Source organism: Corapipo altera, unplaced genomic scaffold (genome assembly GCF_003945725.1).
Source record: "Corapipo altera isolate COAL_440 unplaced genomic scaffold, ASM394572v1 0, whole genome shotgun sequence".
NCBI lineage: Eukaryota > Metazoa > Chordata > Aves > Passeriformes > Pipridae > Corapipo > Corapipo altera.
Genome location: NW_020884872.1, coordinates 58,379,902 through 58,392,957, shown reverse-complemented (window position 1 = coordinate 58,392,957; position 13,056 = coordinate 58,379,902). Strand labels below are relative to the sequence as shown.

The 13,056-nt window shown below is 43.0% G+C and overlaps 1 protein-coding gene across 8 annotated transcripts in view; it reads right to left on the bottom strand.

The window, feature by feature from the left end:
* ENOX1 (ecto-NOX disulfide-thiol exchanger 1) overlaps window positions 1-8,588 on the bottom strand; it is a 363,435-nt gene extending 354,847 nt beyond the window's left edge. For 6 of the 8 annotated variants that reach the window (XM_027649489.1, XM_027649479.1, XM_027649534.1 and 3 more), the window contains exon 1: window positions 5,504-5,571. The gene's annotated coding sequence lies outside the window, so the exon portion shown is untranslated. Of the gene's footprint in view, window positions 1-5,264; window positions 5,331-5,503; window positions 5,572-8,565 lie in introns of those variants that run through there. The other 2 variants (XM_027649508.1, XM_027649499.1) reach the window with 2 other exon arrangements.
* Between the last annotated feature and the right edge of the window lie 4,468 nt (window positions 8,589-13,056).

Genomic DNA, 13,056 nt, shown 5'->3' with positions numbered 1-13,056 from the left:
TGGTTGGCCCAGTATCTCACCTAGTTTCACTTGTAACCTTCAGCTGAAACTAGAACAAAACAGAAACGTGAAAAAGAGCTGTTAGATCTTGTACCCCATCTCCTTGAAAACATAGAATTGCCTTCTCCAGAATATATATTAGCAATCTGCCTACTCTTATTTTAAAACTCTGAAGAGGCATGAGGGGCTCGCTCTACACCTGGACTAATACAGGTTACAATACATTTTTCTATGACTGCGTTTTGGCCCAGAATTCATGTTAAATTTTTATTTCCTCGATTTCTCCATTTAGTCCTAGGTATTCTCACACAAAATGCATGAAAAAAATCTGATTGCTTTGACTAAAATACATTTCAAATATAGAGATGTAGTTAACCTATCTCTCCATGTTCAGTGTCAGACTAGAAATATGTCTTTTTTTGTCTATTTCCCCTCAAGCTAGTTCCTCCAGACCCCCAATTATTTTGTTGCTCTTCTTTGAGCTTCACTCAAATTGTCAATACCTTCCTGTTAATACGATATTCAGAGTTTTCATGTGTTCAAGGCAGATTCTTATAAAAAGGGAATCCCACCTCTTTGTTCACATATATGGTACCTTTTTCTTGACAGCTCAAGCACAAACTATGCTGTTCTGTAATCAGTTCACATTCCAGACTCACAAATTAATTCTTGGCCCCTTCCAGCATTGCTATTACCACCAGTAAGTTCCCGATTTGATACCCCCTGCCCCGTGATCTTGCCTTTTGCTCTTATTTGTTTCCTTCACTCTACTATTCTGTACAAATTCTTCTGAAGTTCTGTTTAGTCCAAAGCAAAGACATTAGTTTCAAAGGTTATATGTTTTGCTCAAGGCCCCTATTCAACAAAGCATTTAATTACATCCCTAACTTTCACCACTTGCTTAAATCCAGTTGATCTCAGCAAGCAGAGATGAACTTAAGCATACATTTTTAAAAAAAAAATTAGGTGTGCAAGTCAGTGCTCTGCTGAGCCAAATCCTCAGTTTCTATAATCACTTGGATGGTTTATTTTCCCTCTTTGGCAAGAATTGACAGCTCAGTGCTTTAAGGTTACAGGATTTTAAAAATGAAGCTTCAAGAGAGTCCACAACTGTCATCATGCTTTGTTTCTTTCTTAAAATAAAAAAAGGAAATAAATACCTAAGTAAATATGCCTCAGTGCAGTAATCATTAAGGCTATAGGATTAAAACATGCAGTAAGTAACTCTATATTCTTATTTCTGCAGTACCCTCAAAAAAAAAAAAAATCCTTGTGAAAAATTTGAAAAAGCACGTGTATCTCAGCAAGATTTGCAGCACGTTCCCCAGTAGCTCATTAGCCACAACCATCATTGCATAGTTAAACGGAGACAACAAAAGTGTCCATTTCTTAATTGCTATCTACCAAATGCCTTTAAGTGGAATGGACATAATTCACTGTTCCACAAAAGATGATCTTTAGTGGGAAGAATGGAGAAGAAGGTACTAATCTTTGGTTTTGGTCACAGGTTGACTATTTCCATCAGTGGCCAAACCATACTACAGCAGATGTAAATTTTACATTCATCACCAGCAGCAAATGCAGTTGGCATAACAGGAGTTTCGTGGAGACTATTTAAAATCATTTCCAAATGTCTTCCATTGTTTACACAGAGAATACTTCACGACCTTTCTCTCCCCCCTTGTTTTTTTCTTTGTACTTTTTGTTTTCTTCGCCTTCCCTCATTCTACTGCCTGGTAAACACAGGGAGAGGCTAAGTGGGGACTGCAATTAGGCTGCCATATCAAGCTTCATTCTGTGGACTATCTAATTTTAAGACTCAAGGTTTGGGAGGGGTGCCATCTGAGAAAGAAACAGAGAAGAGAAATTGGAAAATGCCTACTTCCTCTCAATCCATAAAGCCTTCCAAAATTCAATTAACATGTTCTAAACTAAACCATCCACATATGCTATGGCACTAAAATCATGATTTCAAATACAGACAAGAAATTAGCTGTTCATAGATGTTTATCAGAATCGTAATATTCTCTGACCATTCCACTTCCACTTTTTTTATTGAAGTGGCATCTGTTGTAACCCTTTTGTACCTCAGTATTTGAGATGAACCAGAAAAATACCTATAGGCAATATAAATAAATAGTCTGTGACTGTATACGGTACCTCTTAAATAATGCTATGAACCCCTAAGTCACTCGGAGAACACAACTCCCATGCCTAGCAAAAATGCTGTTGTTTAATAATGCATACATGATTAAGTTCTCTGTCTTCCCCACAGCAAATTTTTCTTGTGATTTTACAGTTTCCCAGACTGCAATAATACCCCCATTTTCACAGACTCACTGGTGCAACCAATAGGAAAACCACCTCTGTTTCAATTTACAGTGTGACATCTGTAAATGCCACTGGATAGCAAAGACTTGTAGGTAAAACTCTGTGAACAACTTTTTGCCGTTTTCTTTTATAAAAACGAGACAAAAGCATAGAAACTTCTCTGCTGCACTGTACATACAGCTACACATCTGTGACTGCTCACCTCCTTTCCCTACGGCAGTTCAGCATCTCCAGCAGTTTCCTGAGCACTAACACCTGCACCCATCCCGGGTCAGATCTCGCTTGCACTAATGGATTTTTTCAGATAGATGGCAGTGCACAAAGTGCATCCCAGATTGGTCCAGGGTCGAGATGCGATTTCAATGCTCAAACACTAAATAAGGGAAGCACTGCATTATCAAAAGCACTTTTAGAAAGATCATGACTTAGGACCCAATCCTGCTGCACGATGATAGCAGTGGCTCTTTGGAAGGGTTGAACTGGGTGCCAAGAATGTAAACGTGGCAAAGCAGCACTTAGGATTTTACTTTCCATTCCTGAGAGCCACAAAGCATTTTTCTTTCAATATATTCTAATAAACATAGTTCTAAAACACAAAGCTAAAGGATGACTAACAAAACAAAATCCATAAAGATACTGCATGTTGGATACAGGAGAAAATATATCTGATTTTCAAGGGTCTGTAATAGCACAGATTTAGAAACAATTCTGCAATAAGAACAGGCTATTCCAAATCACTCACATTGGCAAAAATTTTACAGTTACTACTTAATTTTGTGTCCTCTTCATTCTAAGAGATACTGTTATTAAGAGAGAGGAGTGAAATTTTAACCATTTAACCAAATTTATCCCAGCAAATTTCTTTCTCACAAAAGGCAAATATTAACAAAGCAGCTGAAACAAATAGGAGTGAATCTCCCTGGACAATCAGTACTTTGGTACCTACTACTTGGGGATTTTGACACTAGCTATCATGATGTGGAAGCATCCACCATCGTTTTGTTTTCTGTTTGCAGTAGGGGGTTGCTAGGAAACAAAATACTATTGTCTGATTTCATGATCTATTGCCTGGTTTGCCTGGCAATAAAGTCTTCGAAATCTATTATCAGATTATTTTATATTTTACAGCACTATTAAAACTAACATTAAAACACATGCACGCAGAGACAAACAGTAAAAAATGCCTCAAAATTCAGGGGCAAGTATGTATATATTCCAGGTTGAGGAAGACAAACTATCCTGAGGAAAGATGAACTCAAACAGTATGGTACTATTTATGTATGCACACACTCACATGAGTATCAGCATTCCTCAACTGTATCTGTAGTTTTGCTGACTTGTCAAAGATGCTCTCACTTCTGAGGATACAAAACGTTCTCTTACTACTCGAGAGCTACTGTACACTGCAAGTTCTGTAAATACCACATGCTGCAGAATGCCTGATGCAGGCGAGCACACACGCCACAATGATTTTTGTTCTTGGAATTCAGCTCTGGGTTGTTTCAATGACTTAATTTCTTTATGCAATTTTTTTTTTTTACATTTGGACAGATAGAAGAGTCAGAGAAAATTCCCAACTCCCCCCTCACACTCCCCTCTTCGGTTGTAACACAAATAAATAAATAATCATACAGATAGATAAATAAATACAAGTACCAGGAGAGGAGATCCAAAATTGAAAGCCACAATAGCAAATTTCACGTACTTTTGTCAGTGGCAAGTCTTTGCAAAGTGAGAGACTGAAAGACGATAAAAACCAGAGAAAGGTGGGTGCCTATTAGGCATTGCCACCAACATGACAGGACACCTCAACTGCAAAAACCAACCATCCTTAAAAACTGAGAGACAGATGAAGAGAGTTCATCACAAAGTCATAGAGAAAAAGGTTTTAAATAAAAACTGCAGTAGTTATTACTCTTTTATGTATATCTATAATTTCACGCCATGCACAACATGCACTATTTCGAAGTCCTTTCAACTTATTTATGAATGTCTATGCATTTTATCACTCTTTAAATTTGAGAAAAAAATGAATGAGGTACATTGCAAAAAAACCATCAAAGCTTTTGACATGTTACAACAGAACTCCCAATGATAAGAAAAAAAAGAAGTAATAACACCCAACATAGAAAATACACAACTCGTGAGAAGGACCTTAGAGCATCTCTCCTGCCCAGAGATGGATTTATTCAGACTCTAATCTTCCTACCAGGAACTAGGAGCCCCCACCTAACCACATTTAGAATTAAAGAACAAAAGAGTAAAACGCGAGACAGCTTCTTCCCAAAACAACAGCAAGCTACTAGCAGCGACAGATGGACACGACCCATAACCAATCCCTCTCCTCGCCAGGGTCGGATACGGCTGTTCCCCAGCTAGTAACCCGCTACAGTAACACTGCTAGTTACAAAACGGTGCACAGCTCTCGGCGACACCGGTATCCTGTCACCTACAGCTTCACTGAAACCTGTTTTAAAGCACGCACTCAAAGAACGGGAAGAAAGAGGAGAGGGATGGGACAGTCTCTTCCCAAGCTGCTACCAAAAACTGTTCTGCCAACTGCAGGGGGGCTGCCGAGGACCTCGCAGCCGCAGCCACCCGGCTCTCGGGCTCGGGCAGAGCCGGAGGGACCCCGGGTCCGGCCCCGGCTGCCCTGGGTGCGCTGCCCGCTTGCCCACGCGTGTGTGCCGGAGGAGGCTGCCTGGCGTGGCGGGAGCAGCGCCGGGCGCAAGAGCCCCGATCTCCCTGCACCGCAGCAGCGACTGCAATTAAAGAAAAAAAAAAAAAAGAAAAGAAAAAAAAGAGACAAATAAATAAATAAATAAATAAATAGCCCTCTAGCGGGAATGGGAAAATAAAAGCCCAGTCTAAACAGGCGGACCCCAAACAACAACAAACACTAGGCGCCCAGGAGAGCAAACTTTCTGACTCACCGGGGAGAGCCAGTGCCCGGGGGGCGCCGGGCAGCGGCGGGGGCGGCGCGCAGCCCCGGGCGCCGGGAGAGCGCAGCTGGAGCCGGAGCCGGGCGAGGCAAGCGCCGCCGGCGGTTCTGGGGCAGCGCGTCTCGCCCCTCTCCCGCCGCCCTTCCCTCCCTCCCTGCCTCCCACCCCGTCCCTCCGCAGCGCCAGGAGCCGCCCGGGGCGGGCTGCCACCGCGGGACCGCCGAACCTACCGGCTGCCGGTGCGGGGCCGCGGAGCAGCGGAGCAGCGGAGCCGCCGCCGCCGCCCCCCTTCGGCGGCTGCCGGGCCCGGCGGCGCTGCAGCAGGCGGAGGACGCCCCGCGGCGGCGGGGAGCGCGGGGCCGGGGTGCGGAGAACCGGCGGCCGCCGAGGCACAGCCAGCGCGGTGCCTCTGCCCGGCCGTGTGTGTGAGCGTGTGTGTGTGTATGTGTGCTGGGGAGGGATGCTGCAAGGGACCGAGGGAAAATTCTCCCCTCCTAGCAAAGCCGCCGACAAATGGCAAGGCAGGTGTGCTGGGGAGGCAAGGCTCCCGGAGGAGGAGGAGGAAAGGGGAGAGGGGCGGTGAGAAGGGCGGGGAGCGCACAGCCGTCACGGCGTCCCGGGGACAGCGGCCCCGCCGAGGAGGTGCCGGGCGCGGCCCCTGGGGCGGGCGGTGGGGCCGCACGACGCAGGGAGAAGCCCCACCAGCAGCCGCGGGAAGCGCGGCCCGCTCCGCCGGCGGAGCGGGGAACCGGCCGTGGGTGGGCAACGGGGAGCGGGCCCAGCGGAGGGAGGGGTGCTTCAGGCACCCCGAGCAGAGCATCTTACTGCAAGTTTTCCCCGAGGCCCCCCCCCCCCTCAAACGTCCCTGGCCGCTACTCTGTGCAGCTTGTGGAGCTGCACCCCATCCGACGGGATCGGTGCTTTATTTGGGAATCCTCCTGTGCGGGAGGACCCTTCAGGGGACACCCTTAGCTATAGGATCTGGTTTTTTTGCTTATTCATTTCCCGGGCAGGAGAGAACCCTCAAGTGTGACAAGAGCACCTGACCTTACCTTTCATCCACGAAGCCATGGGGCAGATAGCCGAGGACAGGTCTTCCCAGGACAAGGCGCTGGGCCCAGGGGTGCTAGCAGATACAAGTGCTTCCCCAGAGCCAAGCAGGTCTCCCAGAGAGACCGCTGAACTCCTCATCTGAGCAGGGAATTTAGCAAGGCTTTTGCAGCTGCATCTCTGCTCCCACAGAAGGTGCTAGCTAATCTGAACTCTTCCTGTTATTTGAACGGGAAAAACCTGCTCCTTTCTTGACCTGAATTACCATGCAGGGCTGCTGTAAGCAGTCCCTTTCCTCTGTAGAGATGGTTGTGATTTAGTGCTAGAGAAAGCCTTTGTATGCCCATTTGTAATGCGTTTCAGCATACTTCTAGGTGACGATTAGTTGGTAAGTGAAAAGTGGCTGTGGCTGAAAGGTGGAAACTAACATCAGGTATTAAATATTGCACAGGGCAGCTATGATTTCTAGTGGTAGGAAGAAAATCTGATAGAAAAATCTCCTGCCTCTTATTTTCCACAGTACTTCTTTCACCAAAGCAATATGAAATTATATCCACAGGTATTGGGCTAATTATGTATGCTTACCAGCTCATCAGCTTGGGTCTACCAGCAAGCACACTTACGAAACAGAAGCAATTTCCACACCACTGGGTTCATCTGATTTAAACAATACTGGCTTGTGTTGCCTCTGTGCGTAGTTTTTTTCCCTTGGCTGGCAGGGTTAGTGTCACAGCTTCAGTTTGAGAAGTGACAACAAATAATACTGACAAATACTATACCAAGCAACACAAGGACATGCATGGAGGACGAAACACAGAAATTAAGGCACTGATTTAGGTAAGGAGCAGGAGTCACTCTTGGTCCAGCTGTGCAGACGTGGATTATTTATTTCCGGACTGGTTCTTTCTTTGCTTTTTAATGGCAATACAGTTAGGTGAATAAAGAAGAAGTTGCTGAGAGTATTTCTGTTAAATGTAGCCCTGATGAAAGTAAGATGTAATTATAACTTGGACATCCTCTTCTATATTATTTACAGTAAAACACATCTTTTCAGTCCTTTAAAGCACCAGCCCTAAACCTGTTCATCCTTAAGCAAGCACCTTTTGAAAAGCACACAAAAAGCCTGTGGGAAGTTCATGCACAACTTGTATTTCACCTGTAAACTAGCTTGCAAAATCAAGGACTAGTTAAAAAAGACCACACACACTCCACTGCCTGAATATATTTCTTAAGTATTTTGCCTGTATCTGTGTTAAATTTGCTTCTTCATCTCTTTCTCCTAACACTGAATGCAATTGTACTTAGAAACACACACAGATAACAACACAACACACTTTAAATACACTTTTCTTTACTGTTGCATAAGCCTTGGTATAAAACAGAGGTAAAAGAAAATATTTCTGCCAGTGTTGGTCTTGTTTCATGTAAGTGACTGAAGCAGGGAAACACTTGACAAGGTTGTCTCCTTATGGCAATTCAGGATTGTCCCCTCCTTCCCTCCCACAGAACTGCCTGGACAAGTGCAAGCACACAAACACAAATGTAAAAATCTGTAGAAGGTGTTACTGTCTTCATGTGATTTTCACTAACACATTCAGCATTTATCTGCTAATTGGAGGTCAGTACCAGACGAGTTCCAGCCAAGACCTCCCTTTGTTATGTTCTGAATAGCTCTTGGGAAGTTGCTGGCTTGACCCTGGAGACTTTATAGTCTAATTTTTTAATAACTGAAGGATTATTTTTTTTAATTTAAAAAAGGACTCATTTTAGCTGTCACATAAGCATGCATTATATCCCAAGACTTCAATTGAAGCTGCACAGACATATCTGAGAGCACAATTAGGCCCTCTGGACCTTTTAAAGCTTCAAAAATAGTCATGTGTAATTCCTTCTTCTGTGGATACTGCAAGCTTTAAGAGAATTTTTGAAAGCTGTAAATTCCTATTTATCCACTAAGAGGCTCACGGGCAATCTTCCCCTAATGGAAATAGAACCGTAAAGCTGAAACATTAATATACAGAATATGATACATTACACAGGGAGACTCGTTGTAGCCAAGAAGAGGGCACAGTGGCCATGCCACTATGGAGCCAGTGCCAAGCAGGTTCAATCTGCTTTCTTGGCTTCCTGCACACAGGTCTGATTTATATTAGTACTGCACAGTTCTCTCCTTAAAAAAAAAAAAAAAAAAAAAAAAAAAAACACCAAAACAACAACAACAACAACAATAAACCCATCTGACCTTTGAATCCCTCATCTGCATTGGCTGGCAGCCGGCATTGGCGAATCGGAAGGCACAGTTTGGTCTAAATGCAAGGCAGCTATTCTTCAATAACTGCACTGTTAATATGCAAATCTCAGTCCGCCGCCGACTGTAATCTCCTGCCTCTGATTGGCTTCAGTGATGAAAAAGATTCAGGTTATTCTAGCAGGGAAAATACGTTCTTCAGGTTCCCCCTTAAGATGAAGCAATAGAAAGCCTCAAGAATGTACAGGCTAGAGACAAACAACAATAAAGCAAGACAAAGAGAATCCAAGCTGTCAGAGGCTGAAATGGTTAATGATTTATGCATGCTAGGAGACTTTTGCAAGCTTTTGACCTCTGATGGGCAGTTGGGTCCCTCCAGTGCTGATGGTGTCAAGCCCTGAAAAGGCAGAAAGAGCCGAGTTTATATCTCTGATGGTCCATCAAAGCCCATCCCCCCCTCTGCCAATCTTGAAAGGCGGGAACCAGGCCAGACACGGAAACTCTGCGCAGGCCCAGGGAGAGTCTGGAGACTCGAGGCATGGCCCATGACACTAACCATGGGTATAATAACTCATAACTTCTTGGAGTGTGGGGGCTTCCCTCCTTCACCCCCAGCAGACCAAGGCCACCACTTCAACTGACAGACATGGAAGCGGCAACTACCAAGTGTCATCGCTGGACCCTGTGGGCAGCGACTATATACATTTTGTCCACTCTCAGCTTTTCATTTTCTTTACTCTCCCTTACTCTTATCCTGTCTTTCTCTCCCCTACGCATTTTCTCTCTCCCCCCACAAAGGTTATCTCTATGTCACACTGTTATATGACAACACCCAAAATGCTAGCATACCTGTTGATACAAAATTGTTAAAATAAACCTTACCGATATATGTTTTCAGACACCAATTATTCAGTGTCGTTTCACTCTAATCCACCCCAAGGGAATTATTGTTAAGAACCTGGGTTACTCCCCTCCCCTTTCTCTGGGGTGGGTCGTAACACAAGCAAATAGGATTAGAAATGTGATAAAAGGAGAAACTGTGCATTTAAAAATTTTCCTGATTCCTTCTCTTCCTGGCTTTCTCTTGGGAGTTTTCCCAGTGACTGCAGATGGGCCACTTTTGTTTTGTTTGGTTGGTTGTTTTCAACCCTTGCCTTCTACATATGATGTTGTGGTCAAGTTCACAGCAGAAGACTTGAATTTGTTACTGATAATGTCATTTCTGTACTGGAAGACATGCATGTGTCTGTCTTCCTGAGTCAGCTTTGTTGGCTGGCAAACAGAATGCTAGGAAGCAATATGTCAACATGTATTGATAAATATCTTGATACCAAAAAGGTGAATGGAGCCATAAAGCAAGAAGCACTCCATAGTTCAGCTCTTCAAAAGCCATTGCAAAAACCAATGCATCAATATTGGCATATTCTTCACAGAAGGCCAGACTTAGCTAACCTCTGAACTTAGTGTTAAATTCTGAGGAAACTTTGGAGTGCTTGGAAGTCCTCAAAGACCCTGAGATTAGCTCAGTTGTTTGGAGCATGGTGCTAAAAACACCAAGTTCACAGGTTCGATCTCTCCCTGTATGGGCTAGTTGCTTTAAGAGTTGGACTCAGTGATCGTTTTGGGTCCCTTTCGACTCAGCATATTCTGTGAAAGCAGATGTGCAGCCACACTGGCCCTCCCTCTTTGGCGTTATTTTGTAAATCTTCCTTCATTCTTCAAATTCAGCTTTCCTGAAACATAGCACCTGACAAGTTGCATTGTCTTCATTCCTGTACAGATGCAGCCAGCTCTTCTGCTTCCTGCTCCAGGGTGGCAGATGAGATCAAGTTGGTAATTTCTTAGATCAATGTATCTGGGCTGAAATTGCAAAATCAGGATTAATTCCAGTGAAATCAGTATTAATTTTGTCATCAATTTGGTCACAACTGTGATTTTGCTTCTCAGAGCTGGCAGCACAGTATTTTTGGAGGACTAGACATTGACTCTAATTTCCAAATAAGATGAAGAAGGCCAGGCAGTGTTAGCGTTCAAATGAGTGACCCTTTTCTTTCCTCATGCTTTTTGCCAAGGGGTAGCTAGGTAATTTTGTGTGGATGGACAAAGCCTCTGATAAAAAGAAGCAGAGCTCTGAGAAGTAAGGTAATCTTGCCTGTGTTTCCCACAAAGCAGGTCAGGCAGCTCCTTGTACAAATTACTAAACAAAAAGTGACACACGCACCTGTGAGGAACCTGCAGTGAGCATGTTATAGGGTTACCTGACTGCAAGTCCTTTAACACCTGGGAAGGATGGAGGATTGAGCTCAGAGGGGAATTCACACAGGGCTTTTGATTAACTTGCCACAAAGAGAGAAGTTGTAAAAAAATAGAGACCTATGCCACAAAGCCGCTTTCCTTTTCTGTCTCACTCATTTCAGATAAAAAGATAATGGGAATAGCACAGAAAAATGCAGGCAGATATCTGAAACTAAAGCTTAGAAGGAAAAGATTTTGACAAGAACCACATAAGCTTCCCACAGCAAAGGTCAAACAGTGACTCCCATGCAAATTAATGCCACTTCAGCTATTACAAAGGAACTTTAGTATTTCAGTTTCAGCAAAAAGCCTGAAAAATGCATTATGCAATCCATTTATTCTGTCGGGTTTTTCTCCCAAGTGATATGGCTATCTCTTTCAAATATATATAAAGATTCTCCTTTAATAAATAATAATAAAGCTAGGAAATAATTAACTCTTAAATGTGTTCTCTCTAGTCTTGCTTTAGAGAAGGGAAGAAAAAAACTCTACATGTTTCAGCAGGCAGAGCTACAAGCACGTCCAACTAGATAATTGACACAGCCGTTGAGCCAGCACAGTGTTAACTCTGTTTTAAGCTTCCTCAAATCATCTAGCTTTAGAAACCATGTAATTTAATTGGATTGCTACAGATCTGACAGCTCCCGTGGATGGTATGCTAACGGATTGCATCGCTACTCTACGATCGGATACATGAGCTAATGCTGTCAGTCCTGTGCACTGTTACCAGCCCTGAAGCTTGTTTTTCATCTTCCAATCACTATCAAAGAATGAAAACAACTGTGTTCCTCTCGTAAATGTGAAAAATTAAATTTGAGAGAATTTAAAACCACCAGGTATGTGAAGCAGAATATTTGAGCCAAGCCTCACATTCTTGGTCACGTAGGTGATTTTCCACCATGTGGCCGGTTCCACTGAAACTCCAGTTAACTCAAACAGGCTTGTAAAAATAGTCAGTCTTACTTAGATAAGGAAAAGTCTGCTGAGAACAAGGTCTTTTTCATCCCACAGGAGAAAATATGAAGACAATTTACAAGGCAACACTACGTATGCTCAGTAAACACAGGTAGAGAGACAGTGTGGATAATAAAAGCTTAATAGCAGACTGATAAATCCAAAAATGCAGTTTCAATTTCTACTTTAATGAAGCAAAAGCTAAGAATATTTGTAAGCTGAAGATGTCCACAAGGCATGAGTGACAGGTAGGTGCCAAATCATCATCAAAAGTCTGTGAGATTTAGATACCGCTCTGCCATTTGAGTCAGCAAACACCTCCCTGGCTTCAGAGATCTTTCAAAAGGGAAGATTGGTAATTTGACCCTTATGCTGTCTCTTCGTTGCTTATTTCCTGAATGCCCATTATACTCTATGGCTGTTCCGTTTGTTTTGCAATTTTTATTTAGAAGTCACCCAAAGCAAGCATAATCCTAGTTCTTAACTCTTACCTGGACTATTTAGATATTATTGCCCTATCTTGGAGCCCAGGGAAGTGGGTGCACTGAAAGCACAGACTTAACTTTTTTCACGTTTATGTCAATTAATACTGAGTTAAAGCTGCTACTGATTATTTAGTAGACAAATGTCTGTTTATTCAACAACACCATGGGAAATTTCAAAATAGACAAAAGTAGACATTCTGGAAGAACCAATTGCAGTAGGCTAGTCCTAACTCTTTTTTCTTTTTTTTTTCTTTCTGTGTGTATGTGTGTGTGTGGGAGGGGTGTTGGTTTCTTGGATTTTTTGGTTGTTTGTTTGGTTGTTGTTGTTGTTTCAGGTTTTTTTTAAACTGCTCATAATGACATCTTTGCAGAAAGTGATGAATAAAATTACTATGTCCAGACACTCTTCTCTGAGGACACTGTCATCATTTTTCAGCTACTGTCCTTCTTCTTTTTGCCTTAGGTGATAAGTAGTCCTTGTGCAAACTTATCAGATAGGCTGTTAAAGGATTATTTTTCCCAAACCAGACCATTCTTCAAGACTCAGCCTGACTTACCTTGCTTGTGAAGATCTTCCTGAATGAGACTATAAAATCCTTCCACTGTTCTTTGTCATAACCACATCACTATGCAAAGTTTCCACAAGCCATTAACTATCAATACAGTCCATCCATATTTTCCATACATACTTCCATCAAATAATGCTTAATTCAAGCTACTCTCAACCCCAACATTGAACTTTGATGTTATA